The 14,330-nt window shown below is 34.1% G+C and overlaps 1 protein-coding gene across 4 annotated transcripts in view; it reads left to right on the top strand.

Moving 5' to 3' along the window:
- The window catches only part of LOC139982295 (uncharacterized), a 148,765-nt gene that overhangs the window by 98,978 nt on the left and 35,457 nt on the right, over nt 1–14,330 (top strand). The gene's annotated exons all lie outside the window — the stretch shown is intronic.

Here is a 14,330-nt window from a genome sequence, read left to right as displayed (position 1 = left end):
GTTTGAGATCATGTTAGTCCCTGCCAGAATAAGTACATTTCTTCTATTAACGCAGATGAAGAAAGATATTTAACCAAATGAGTGACATAGCTGAGAAAGGGCTTGGAACAATGTAACATTAAAATCAGTCAAGTTTACTGTAATGTACTGATCTTCTCTTATATTTACTTTCACAGCGGGAATAATTGAGATATCAAATGATTACAAACGTAAATAAAGCATAGACCAGTTATAGAACAATCAAACAGCCACTGCATAGTATATATAAAGGGGTTGAGCTTGAATATGTTAATCTTAACGAGGTTGAAGGAGGGACTGAGGGTAGTGAACTGGTGAGAGAGGTACAGATCCCCCAGGCTGCACATGTTTAACACACTCATATCTGACATCAACGTAGCTGCTTGCTCTGACGCTTAATGAAATAAACATGCAAAGCTCCCTTTGAAGACGTTTTAGACGAAATTTAACAGGACTGAAAAGAAAACTAACAAAATTATACAGAATAAAATCTGAAATAATTCTAAACACAATTTGTCCTTTTTACGTTTTCATCAAGATATTCCACAGCATAGCGCTTGATTAACTTACCGATATATGTCTATAAAGGATCATGTAATTTACGCAAAATTCACGCTTGAAGGACATATTCTCATCGTAATGCATCATAGTATTTTATATGACTTTTTAACAGTTGGCAGTAGTAGGTCGGACCAATATAAAGAAAATGCGATTTTCCACATTCAGTTTCCGTGATTGTGAACAGCATCATGAGAGGCTAAATGTATCCGAAGAACTATGGACTTTCTATTAAAGTGAACAAAATGTTTTCAACAAACTCGTCTCTACTATGCAGCTTTAGAACTTGATGGATGCAGTTCAATTATCCACGACTCTCTGTTGATACATAATTCTTATGTTAATATTTGTTTCGGTCACATGCACTTTAGTTTACCTGCACCAGACAGCAACATAAAATAACAGATACTGAATATTTGCGAATATATTTTAACAGAGTCTTCTTAATTCTCGAATATTGGTAACTCGAATCTTCTGCCATAAACCTATTTCAGTGTTGGGATGCAACCAGACGGTTCAAATATTTTGTTCTGTTATATATTTCTGTCAATAACACATATTCCTTGCTCCCTTACTTTCTCAGTACCTGAATCTATGGAAGTTTGACCTGATCCAGACATAGATTATATCATTGACTGCCGTTCTATATTGCATTTTCTTATTTTGCTTATTGCTATTGATTACCTACCCTAATCCTGTTTTGTTTTTAATTATATTTTACTTTTCTGGATTCCTTATGGATTCAGCGAAGGGCACTTCAAACTAAATATCCAGTCTGTTCGTTGGATTCTGACATTTGGGCGCTCTATACACTTCCCGGTAATTATCTCTCATTACTTATTCTCTCACACAGGCTCTCAACTAGAAAAGCAGTTTGCTAAGAGTTTTATTTCATTTTGATTTTCAGCTGGTCTGTATCCATTCGGATGATCCTCCATATCTACTCTGTATTTATACTTGTATTGGTATTCATTTCATTTTACAATTTGTTATATACAGATGAAACCGTTGGTGATGAGTTGACGGATGCAGAATATCAAGAGGTAATATTATGCAAATAGTAAATGTTATACTTCCTTTGGTAAATCGGCCAGTATGATACACTCATATACATGTGTAATGTGAAATTCATGTTTCCTTCCTTATATAATAGCCATCACTTTAATCAAATTAAATCTATAACACGTGTTCCATTGAAGACATTTATACCTGATACAAATTGTTAAACACAAAAAAAATAAAATAAAAATCCTCTGAAGGTTTCCAGAAAGATGTGCATTTTATCCTGATTTGACTTCCCTATAGGTAGTAGAACCTCCTTAATGTTTTAAGTGTGGTATAATTTCAGCCAGGATAAGCTAAATAATTACTCTTGTATGTATGTATATGTGATCTTCCCGCAAGCAGGAACTCGCGAAAGAAGCCATGGAGGCTTGTAGACTCGCAAGCTGACCGAAGCCAATCTCTCGGCACACATCCATTTAACGTCCATGTCGGGAAGTTGTTATTGAACAACACCCTTGCCAGACTACACACATTGCTGTCGGCGGGGAATCGAACCGGGGATCTCATGACTGGGAGACGCCGGCGTTAACCACTAGGCTATACACTCCGCCACTCTTGTGTTGCATGTGTAATTTATTTAAAGGCAAGTTAACGATGTGAGGAGTTTCCATTTGGGGTTTTTCTTGCAATTCATTACAATTTTTGTACGGGTATATTGTTTTACCTGGGAACTGTTGTCAACATAAAATCACATTTTATTATAATATCCAATAATGAAAAAACAAAAGCGATAGATTAAACATTGCAATAAAGCCCTGTACTCAGAAACTGAACTGATCATTTATGTAGCCTTAATAGTTGGGTTCAAATAAGTAGCACTATATTTAACGCTAAATATCTTATTTAACCATTTTATTAAACATTTTATTTAATATCCAATAATTAAAATACAAAAACGATAGATTAAACATCGTAATATAGCCCTGTTCAAAGAAACTGGACTGATCATTTATGTAGCCTTCATAGTGTGGTTCAAATAAGTAACGTTATACTTAAAGCTAAATATCTTGAGTATGAAATGTCAATCTTTTGTAACAGTGTGACATGTCAACACTTAAATTATGTTTCAAATTCATTCTTTTGAAGAAACGTTTTAAATACTCTCTATGATGGATGTGATGGTATGTGAATAATAGAATCTTGATTTGGGTACAACATTTATGTTCTTGGATTGTTGACTATAACAACTAATCAAACTGTACAACTAATCAAAATATAGGTTAACACAGCTTAAAGACACAGCAATTTAGTTGGTGCAAACATGAACAGTTAATTGAGGAAAGGACCAGGGAAAAGTAAGTTTAATTTAATTGTTTGAGGTTTCTTATTTTGGAATACAAATGTGGCTATATGTAACATAACACTATTCCATACATTTTAAACAAATGGAATGGTTAATTCGAAAGGTTAGTATCGAATAATTATGTGTGATTATAAACACATTATATCACTAAAAGTTTAATATGATTAAAGGAAGTCGATTACAAATGTGAGCTATCGGTTCCATAGATGTTTATATTAGTTTGTGTGTTTTTAGAGAAAGACGCTAAGAGGCAGTCATGTTTTATCGGCTAGGCCTTGTCAGAAGAATAAATAGGTCTTCTGCGGGAGGGGGCTTGGGAGGGCGGCTGCATGGAATGAATAGCTTTATGTGTTATATTGCGTTACGTTGTTGTTTTTCGATTTCCTTCAGGTGAAATTGTTCCGCCATCACTATAGGTAAGAAATAGTAATAATAAAGTGCACGTTATAAATATGATACAGCACACATACAAGAGGAACGGTTTCCTTTCATCCCAACATAGAATATATCATTATATCCACGGCATTGCACCCAACTAATTACAATGTCACTTGTGTGGAAATGTTAAACATTTATGTAAATATCAGAGTTAAAGTTCAAATTTTAAGAAACCATACACTGATGTTAGTGCAAATTTGATAAGGTGACTTCGAATTTTGTTAATAACATCTCAGCTAATCATTATTCTATTTAAATAAATTATAAACACGCAAAGACACTTAAGACCATTCAATCAAATAAATATATTCATTCCTTTACTGTTTAGGCATATAATATTGCTGTAGTTGCGTATTACATTTGATATAGGTAAATATGAAAAACTGTTAACATGGTGTCACTCTGCTATTCTTATATATTTTACAGATATTGATTTTCATATATTTACCTTGTTAACGCCAATGTGGTTCTAAGTTATCAATTGCCAAATCACTCTCTGATTATAAAGAACTGGGAGAGCAGAATGTCAATTTGTTTCATATGTTAATTCGGAAGTACTGGTGACAATTCTATGTACAATAAATGATATAGGAATGCTTGGCTATGTCGGTTAACAATTTTGTACAGTTGATATTAATTTACTCTCAACAGAGATAAACCATGGCAACAGACCTGGATAGCCTCGAGAGGAAACCGAAATCTCAAAGCAGAATAGAAAGATGGCAATACGTTGTCAAGTACAGAGAACATTGATGTAAATATTAAGCTCAGGTGTGAGCTAAAACGTTTCTCGTGCATTGGTTTTGGATTTTGTCCCTGAAAAGCAAAGGGTTAAAATATTGATCTACAATTACACATCATCGGGGCATTAATTAGGTCTATGGTCAGGTATTAATGCAAGGCTTTGCTAATAAATAATCGGAATCTGTTTTGTGTTAGGATATAAGTGTGTGCTCGGAAAGGTTAACTTTATCCTCAGACTGAATGGATAAAATGCCTACGACACCATTTCCCCTCGAATGACGGTAAAGTAGGGGACATGGGCTCTCTTCACTCACCCTCTACGCACGCCACTGAGAAGCTCTATGTGATGACTGAAGAATTACAAGGAACATATCCAGTACAATTAAATAAGTATGATTAAGTGCTACACTATTCGGTATGTTGCCAGACAATTATCTTTAACTGAGTTATATGAGAGGAGAACTAATCAATCAAATTAAGTTACGTATTAATTTGTGGTCATCTTTTATTGAATTTGCTACAATATTACATTTGCAAAATGGTAAACTATCCTTGCCTGTTATGTGAAGGGTCAAGAACCTTTATGATAGAAAGTGTACCAAAGGAAGGGTTGTGTTTCTATGGTCGTTAATCCGATTCCTTTGCAGGGAGTGGGGTCTTTCCCTGAAAAAAAAAACAGAGTTATAGTTCAAAAGGGACAGGATTATATTTAAATTATAAAAAAGGTATATAAGGTATAACGTAAGGTATTAAGACAAGTCCCAACAACCCAAAGTATTGGACTAGAGCAGTTATTTAATATAATTGATCATCAACATCGGTAAATGTCACGTCGATATTCATGTAAAAATCAAAAGATGCAAAAATTTCATTTATTTTCTTCATGTGTAATACAATTGGAAGCTGATATTTTGTCACGTGATCTCAGATCCATAATAATCAGATCAAGAAAAATGCTATATTCTGCTGGGGTATTCCCCTCTAGTTTACATTTGTAAATTATGTAGTGACTCAGACGGTTACTAGAAATATCTTATCAAAGGTCCTAGAACGTATCATGTAATTCCAGGTTAATAAGTTTTGTAACTCAGAATAGTATAATCTCTTCGACCAGTTGGCTTTGGCAAAAGTATTTCGACCTTCATGGCAGTGAGCCACATTGTGAAGTATATCACAGATGGTTTTAATAGTAAAGAAATTAGTTTTCGTACTTGTTTTTAGATCTATCCAAAGCATTTGACACTGTGGATTACATAATTTTGCTAGGTAAACTGAACCATTATGGCGATCGGGGACTTTTAATTGGTTTCATAGTTATTTGTCATATAGAATTCTAACAGTGCGTATAAACAAAAGTTCTTCCATTTATTTTTAATATCAATTGTGGTGTACCTCGAGGCTCCATTCTTAGACTTCTATTATTTCTTGCTAACATAAATGATATGTACTCTCCTTTACCTCATTTGCAGATGACACATGTCTCCTTTATAAACATAAAGACCTCATATTCGGGCCACGTACAGTAAATACTGAGCTAAAAGTGGTTTCATTATTGTTCAAAACCAATAAATTATCATTAAATATTTATAAACCAAATTCATGATCTTTCATACTTTGCTGCGTAAGCTTGGCACTGTTGATTTATTCATTGATTGTAACACAATTGTCCTAGTTAATAAAGCCAATTTCTACGGCATTTACATCTACTCCAACCTCACTTGGAAACACCGTATCGATGTTATTTGTTAAAAAATCCTATCCTCTTGTAATATTTTAGGGGTAACACTTACTCTTCTTACTTGAATCGTTTACATATTTTCAAAAAAAAAGAGCTGTTGGTATTTTGACTAAGTCTATCTTGCAAACCACATCCGTTTTCCGCCCTCAAAGGCTTTTTAATATTTGTAATACCTACAGTTAACATGTGGCTGACTTCATGTTCAAAATATATAAAGGGGCTTTTACCGCTTAAGTTCGATTGTTGTTTAATTTATAACAAAACATTCCATTCTTATAACACAAGGACATCTAACGACTTTTTGCACAAATCTTTCTTGCAATGATATTGCCCATCGGTTTTTGTAAACAGTGTCATTAAACTTTAGAAAATACTAGATAACATTACAAAAGCTATAAATAGCATTTTCTCCTATAAAAAAAAGTTAACGGATCACCTCCTAAACCATGATTGCTTGTAAGTTGTTAATTACCTTTGTTTTTTCTTTATTCATTTCCTCTAGTTTTTTATTGTATATCTGTATTGTTTAACTTGTCTAAGAGGGACTTCTCGTACAAGTTAATGCTTTTTCAGTCCTCCTCCACCACCTTGTATGATCTTCACTTTGTACTACTCCTCTTTATTGTTGTGAAAATATACTCAGATTGAAATTCAATAAATGTGATTGTGTTAAGTCACATTTTGCTTGCACTTCGATAATAGGTCTGATTTTACATTACTCTTATTACGTCATTGCTATTGTGTTTCAAAGTTCTTGATATTCGGGACTACATCATACTACCTACAATATAATAATGTTTTACCTCATTATTTTTTTTAGGACTCTCAGTCATTACACTAAACTAAAGTAGATACTGAGCTAAAAATGGTTTCATTATTGTTCAAAACCAATAAATTATGATAAAATATTTCTAACCCAATGTCATGATCATCCGTGCTTTGCAGCGTAAATTTGGCACTGTTGAGTTATACATTGATTTTAATAAAATTGTTCTAGTTAAGAAAGCAAATTTCCCTGCCCTTTTTATGACTACAACACCACCTTGAAACACCATATCGATGTTCTTTGGTCAAAAAATTCCAAGAGTAATTGGTATATTTTATAAAATCAGCTATTTCGTCCCATCCAATATAATTACATCCTTGTATGATTCACGTATTCATTCGCAACTATCATAATGTATTATTATATGGGGTAACACATATTTGAATCGTTTACATACTTCACAAAAAAGAGCTATTTGTATTTTGACTAAGTCTGATTATCGTACAAACCAAATCCCTTTTCTACAATCATGTCATTCTTAATATCGTTGATATCTACAATTTTCAAGTGGCTGTTTTCATGTTCTAAATATATAAAGGGGTTCTTACCGCTTAACTTTGACAGTTGTTTAATTTATAACAAATCGTTCCATTATTATAGCACAACGACATCTCACGACTTTTGCACAAATCTTTCTTGCAATGATATTGCCCATCATTTTTTATTTATTTTTTGTTCAGTGGCGTTAAACTTTGGAATATACTAGATAACAATAGAAATGCTATAAATCGTATCTTCTCCTTTACAGAAATGTTAAAGGATCAACTTCTAAATAATAATTTCTTGTAACTTGTTAATTATCTCTGTGTTTTATAAGTCATTATTGCTTTTTCAGTTGTTAATTACCTTTGTTTTTTTTTATATTTCTTTATTACCTCTATATTTGTATTGTATATCTCTACTGTTTTATTTGTTTAAAAGGGACTGCATTTTCAGTCCTCATTGACCACTTTGCATGATCTTGACTTTGTACCAATCTTCTTTTATTGTTGTGGAAATATACTCAAGCTCAAACAAAATAAGTGTGTTCGTGTTTAGTCACATTTTGCTTGTATTTCGATTATAAGTCTGTTATGTAAACTACTGTAATATTTGATGTGACGAAATTAAAACATGCTTGGCTATTCTGAAGTCGCGACAATCAATAGAAGAGAGTTTACTTAGTCATATCACATATCCAATGAAATATAGGCAGAGTTATTGCACTCTGAACGTGTACATATATCTTATATCAGAGTTATATTGACTTAAGTACATATTTACTCTTCCTTTCATTCAATCAAATACTGATGGGAGTTCTAACTTTTATCACGAGTGTCGATATGGTCCTCAAACAGTGTTACCGGTTTGCGATAAGATTTTTTCCCATCGGCTTTCTTTTTCCTCTTCATTATTTATGTAACCAAATATTGTAATGAAGTGTTTTAGAACGAATAGCATATAATCCATACTCATAACTAGTTATAAACGTGGATGGGTCTACTCGAACTCGTCCACTTGTTACTCGTAATGTACTAACTAAACGGAATGGTGGCATTCTTGTATCGATACTTGTACCAGTCTTAGTAATCGTACTCGCGCCTAGATCCTAATCATGATTGAAATAGTAATCAAGTATAAGCTAATGGTAATATCCTTGCTGTTGTAACCGCCATACCGTTCTACATAGAAGTCTAGTTCTATAATCTTAATCGTGCCAAACACCAGAAATGACATCATAGTTGCCATATCTTTTTAGGCTGTTGGGTATTTGTCAAAACACCTTCACTTTTTATGTTCCGTGAACCTATTCCGGTATTGTACATCCAAGCTATACATGTACTAATTGGTTGCAGTGGGTACAATAAATAACACATATGTTCCCATGGGTTAAACCTCCAGTCTTTCATACACCCTCCTTACAAGTGAGCGAGATAAAGAGCTCCCCCTCATTTTATATCTTTGTTTTCTTGTTTTCATTTTACACCATTTGAAATGGGTATATTCTGTGTGATATGACTACTAAATGCTTAGCATCATATTCATCAGTTTAAATGTTCTGAAATTATCATACTCAAAATTTACGGGAATAAGACCACGTGACATTGACTTTACGCCCATATAGAACACACCTTACGCCCATATACAACGAGCCGTATACAACAAACCGTATACCGTTTACTTTACAACAAACCGTATACGCCCCTAAACAACAAACCATTAAGACGAATTCAAGCACAAGTAGAATCTATGAGGTTGAGTGGTACGAAGTTAAGTTTGTGAAATTGGTTGATTCCTACTTTCGTCTAACGAGTCACTAAACAACAAAATCGGTTATAAAGTTGGGGGGGGGGGGGGTTGTTATCGTGTGTTGATCTTCATTTAATTAATATATAACTTTGATTATTAGAAACACTTTTTGAAAATAATTTTCAGAAACTGGGAACTTTTCACTCCGTTTCTGTGCTACATCATATACTGAGTCTAATTATATAATGTAAGCAAAATATGATTGACTATCAGGCTAGCGTACAATATATTCTTCTTTACAAATCTAATTTCAGTGTATAATGTCTGCCAAAAGGCAGCTTAATAAATTATGTTCACGGAAAAAAAGATAGTAAAAATGATTGAACTTTGGTTTATTATCGTAAAGAGATTAAGTAAATATGAATAACCTGCATGGATAGAATAGTTTAAGTACCGTATATTGTAACAGACCCCGCCCATTACTAGGTCAGAATTTTTGACTTCTTCATTTGGATGCAGCTATATATTGCAATCTTATTCTTTAAGGAACGTTATATCTCGCTTCTCTTTGAAGTAGTTAACATCTATAACAGAAGAATTAATTCCACGCTACCGGTAAGTTTCTTGATATAAGACTGTCATCTTTTCTTTACTAACATTGTCCATAACTAGTTGTCTTCATGTTTCTTTCTAGTCAGCTAAAAATTAAGTATTTATTGCGAAACGTGTGCAGTATACCTAGCTTCCTTGCTCTGTAATTACACTTAACTTAGAGGAGAGGCTTAGATGTATTCTCTCCAATGGACTCCTTATAAAAAGTTGACGTAACATCGTCATGATCACAATCTCGATGTAAGTGAACTGTGGCTGAGTTTTGATAACCTAAGTCGTTAGGTTTTTCTTCCCATGCTCTAGATGAACATTTTTTTTTTCAAAAGTACATTATAATGATATTAAGTTTGTTACGAAGTATATAAGTTTGTGTTGTTACAATAGAATCAGCTAAGCAAATAAAGTCCTACTTGGGTTTGACTCAGCAGTATCTGTATATAGTCGCAATGTGTCTTACTGCAAGTCATTTACACCGTACAAATACTAGAACACAACGAGATACCATCAATATTTGCACTTTTATTATACGTTCAGGAGTTGGGCAGAGATAAACAGAGACAGCGATAGAGACAGGTAAATAAGAAACATCGAAAATCATTTTACAAAGTCTATTTCATACACATAACAATTTCTCGGAAGATAAACACATATTGAATTCAATATAACCCTTCCACTTTCGTCGTAACCTGTTCCTGACTATGATAATAAAAGCAACAACCATGTTGGCAGCATGTTCAAGCGAGGAAAATCACGAGATATTAACAAGACGACACATGCGCACTTGTAATATCATTATATAAGACGCTAGTAGATCTGTTGCCAAATACGATGTGTTATATCGAGGGCTATATTGTTAACATATTGTGGTAGCTTTATTTTAATAAACGTTGTTGTTTATTTTGCTGATACGGCTCCTGATTGTGTTATACACTGTTGATAGCATCGTATCTGTGTTATCTATAATATTTACTTGAAATGATATGACTGTGTGTCATGTCATATTGTATAAACTGTGCCCTTGTGATATTCAACATGCCGCTCTTGTCTTGCTTGCAAATTGCTTCTTAGACAATTGTAACAACTATTATATAACAACTTTATGTGTCTGTACCTTATTCAATTGATGATATCTTCATGACTATTCAAATAGGTGTGATTAATTGACCGTATAAAGCGATATATTCTGTATTAATAATATGAGATAAACTACATACTGAAATAACATTTGAAACAATCAATAAGTCATCATTGCATATTATATTCGTCACGTGTCTGTACACTAGTAGATTTTCATCGTTATCATATCTTTTGTAGTCCAACATGTATTATATTAGCGATTTCTCGGAAGATAATCCCACATTGTACGTAACTTTAGACGTAACCAGCTCATGACTATGGTAATGACAGCAACAAAAAGGTTAGTGGAACGTTCACGCCAGGAGGATCACGAGATGTTAACAGGACGAGGCATGTGACAAAACAGTTATGTCAGATGCGAGTAGATCTTGTAATCTGCAGATATAGTTGTATAAATCGCTTACTAATTTCGTACTTGTTGAACCTTATTGTGATATCCACCATGTTTAATTATACTAACATATGCATGTCACTACACTAATATAATCCTGACAACTTGATGTAAGCAACTCCTGCGAGTGACCCCTGCGTTAACACATACTAACCACCTGCTTTCAGTTTCACACATACCATATATGTATATAAATGAAATATGTAATAAGTTGGAAAATCGAGAACAGTGAAAAAAATTCCAGCCTCCACCGGGATTCGAACCCGGGCCTCCCGCTTTGAACGCGGACACCCTAAACAACTAGGCCATGGACGCTGATTGTATGTCCAGATGTTCTAAACCGGTAAGGAAGGTCGTAATTCCACTGTAGGCTTTTGTCACCTGTATCGGACAATACTAGTTCTGTTTTCGGTGACATATTTTACCTTACTCTAGAGATCAAACATGATGCTAACCAACTCGGAAATCATTTGTGATTCCTAAAGCCGGATCTCGAAAGAGATACTTTGAACAGACTTTATGTAATGAAATGGAGGTAAACGACAAAGGCAAATGAATACATAAAAATGAAAATCGTAATGAGTTGGAAAATCAAGAACAGTGACAAAACTTCCAGCCTCCACAGTGATTCGAGCCGGGGCCTCCCGCTTTGTTTGTACGCGGACACCCTGACCAACTAGGCCATAGCCGCTGATTGTATGTCCAGATGTTCTTCACCGGTAAGGAAGGTCGTAATTCCACTGAAGGCGTTTTTCACCTGTATCGAACAATACTAGTTCTGTTTTCGGTGACATATTTTGCCTTACTCTAGAGATCAAGCATGATGCTAACCAACTCGAAAATCATTTGTGATTCCTAAAGCCGGATCTCGAAAGAGATACTTTGAACAGACTTTATGTAATGAAATGGAGGTAAACGACAAAGGCAAATGAATACATAAAAATGAAAATCGTAATGAGTTGGAAAATCAAGAACAGTGACAAAACTTCCAGCCTCCACAGTGATTCGAGCCGGGGCCTCCCGCTTTGTTTGTACGCGGATACCCTTATCAATTAGGCCATAGACGCTGAGTGTACGTTCAGATGTTCTAAACCTGCAAGGAAGGTCGTAATTCCACTCAAGGCGTGTGTGTACATATATATATATATATATATATATATATATATATATATATATATATATATATATATATATATATATATATATATATATATATATATATATATATATATATATATATATATATATATATATATATATATATATATATATACATATATTTAATGAGTGTTACTTCATTTTTTTTTATGTGTACCCACACATTCCTTACAAGAGTGAACACGGTACTTGTGGTATTTATTCTTCTAATAAAATAAAATAGCTGCTGTTGTACGATGTCGAGTGATATGTTTTTGTTTACATATTTGGGTAGTTTCGTTTCTGTTGGACCTTTTTGTGTATTTATAGCACCCGGACTGTGTTATTCAATAGTGATAAAATAATATTTGTTTTATATATTACTGTTTGATAAACCTTTACTCTGCGAAAGCATAAAACGTGTCCTACTGAACATTAAACAAGCCACTCTTGTCCTGTTGCAATCCTCTCATCTCGTTGTATACGGTGAGCTATTTCACATTTTAATAAAGGGATTCACGTTTCAAACATGTTGCTTGAAAATTGATTATTTAGACGCTTGGCTCATTTAATGCACGCTTTATATGGCCGTACTATTCAAGATGCGATGCGATTTCCCATGAATATACAATTCCAGATGCATCATATAACGGTGTGATTTTATGAACGTATCAGTGATATAATTGTTATATATTATTATTTTTAAGTTAACTACACACTGAAATAACTACTGAAACAATCAACGTCAAGCATTTTAATTTAAATGCAGTCAGAATTATAACATGTCTTAATTGTATTACAATCCACCATAACATATCTGTATACGCATGCAGCACCATTGCCATGAATTTAGTGTCAGTAGAAGTGTCATGACAGTGTAAGTTAGAGATATTATCTTAGCTTGTTGGGATATCTCGTACCTTTCGATATGCCTGTATCATATTAATGGTTTATTACATAAAGATGTCACTAAGATATGTTATATATTTGAAGACGTTATGTAACTTGCCATGAACGAAAAATGAAGAAATAAATGATTGAACTGTACTCGCGTCGATGTCAGGCCAGTAGTAAGCTAACACGTATATATTTCTGAACGTTTCGGTCGAATGGTCAATGTTGGAATATATTTAGAAGCTGGAGTGGCTCTTAATATAGTTCGGGTTATGGTACCAATGAGAACAAATATACTGAACGATGCAAACATAATGTAATCTCATCGCATGTACCGTTCATGAAGAATTGAGGAGTTATAAGATAGGGGACAGCAATGATATATTCCACAACTACATGTGATCTAGTGTCTTGGGTTCTAAACATTTTGCTTGTTGACCCATTTTCTCATTCGTCAAGTGGCGACAGTGATGGATGCTGTTGACATGGCAATGGGCGTACGGTAGGATCAAAGGTTACAACGTTCTAAACGATCATGTTAATAACATAACCACTGTTTTCTACCGATTTTTTTTTTTTTTTTTTTTGCGGTCTTCTTATTTTTTTCTCGACGCTACACAATTTCACGACCCCGTCTTCGAAGAAAAGGGATCCTGTGCATGTATCGGTAGTTATCTGTATACGGTACCTTATACCTACACAAGAAATACACGCTATTATAGGTATCATGATTGAGCTAAATTGTGTTTTGTTTTTCTTCTAACATGGTTGTCATGTTCATCTGTCATCGTTAACAGGCAGTTCATGGTACACAGGGTGTGCGAAGGATTTGGGGCGTGTAAACGCCGCTGTTTACATTTACATGCAAACACGCACATCATGAGAGCGAGATTCTTTTAATAACTCAGAGGAGACAAACACAACGGAAGTATGGATCTGAATAGAAAAAGCCTAAAGGCGTGTCACTTTGACGCATTTGATGATCGTTGTTTTCATTCAACTGTAAATACAAAAAGAAATGACGACAAAATGGCTGGCATTATTTGAAACAGACCAGTATTTGTCTGACCCATTGGTGGAACTAGCAATGGAATTGGAAGGTAAATTGCATACTAAATATCCTCGTTGCATGCAGTCTTTGGCATAGACGATTATCACACAAATGCCGGTAGCCTATTGTTGAATTCGGTAAAACACTTTACTCTGACTAGCAGAGAGCTATAATGATAAAAGGGGGAAT

This window comes from Apostichopus japonicus, chromosome 16, assembly GCF_037975245.1.
Source record: "Apostichopus japonicus isolate 1M-3 chromosome 16, ASM3797524v1, whole genome shotgun sequence".
NCBI classification, from domain to species: domain Eukaryota; kingdom Metazoa; phylum Echinodermata; class Holothuroidea; order Aspidochirotida; family Stichopodidae; genus Apostichopus; species Apostichopus japonicus.
Note: the sequence above shows the minus strand (reverse complement) of the source record. Positions and strands in the feature narration are given on the sequence as shown.